Genomic DNA, 775 nt, shown 5'->3' on the forward strand with positions numbered 1-775 from the left:
TCACAGCAACCTCCAACTCCTGGGTTCAAGCGAGTCTCCTGCCTCAGCCTCCCAAGTAGCTGGGACCACAGGTGCCCGCCACAACACCTGGCCATTTTTTGGTTGCAGCCATCATTGTAGTTTGGCAGCCGGGCTGGGGATTCGAACCCGCCACCTTAGGTGTATGTGGCTGGCGCCTTAGCCGCTTGAGCCACAGGCGCCGAGCCAGAACAAAGGTTTTAATGTAAGATATTATGTACTTAAAAATCCATTCAGGGAGTTTTGTACCCCTATGTTGTAGCCCTTTTTTTCCAAAATATTCTTACTTAATAAAAGAACATGCATATCTATTTATCTATGTGTGTATGTGTTATGTATAGTTTTTAAATACATTTTTAACTAATATGTATTAACTACTATGACCTAGCATTGTGGTTGTGAAAGAAATACATTGACTGATTCATTTCTTAATTATTTTCTTTGATAGACGATCAAGTGTCAGAAAAAGATAAACAGTAGGTCTCAGAACCCAAATAGTAGAATTAGAATGCCTTCCCAGAACCAACACAGTAGAGCTAGAACACCTTCCCAGAATCCAAATAGGAGAGCTAGAATTCCTTCCCAGAACCCACACAGAAGAGCTAGAACGCCTTCCCAGAACCAACACAGTAGAGCTAGAACACCTTCTCAGAACCCAAATAGTAGAGCTAGAACACCTTCCCAGAACCCAAATAGTAGAGCTAGAATGCCTTCCCAGAACCCAAATAGTAGAGCTAGAATGCCTTCCCAGAACCCA

The sequence above is a fragment of the Otolemur garnettii genome, unplaced genomic scaffold, assembly GCF_000181295.1.
Source record: "Otolemur garnettii isolate 467f Iridium unplaced genomic scaffold, OtoGar3 scaffold00076, whole genome shotgun sequence".
Lineage (NCBI taxonomy): Eukaryota > Metazoa > Chordata > Mammalia > Primates > Galagidae > Otolemur > Otolemur garnettii.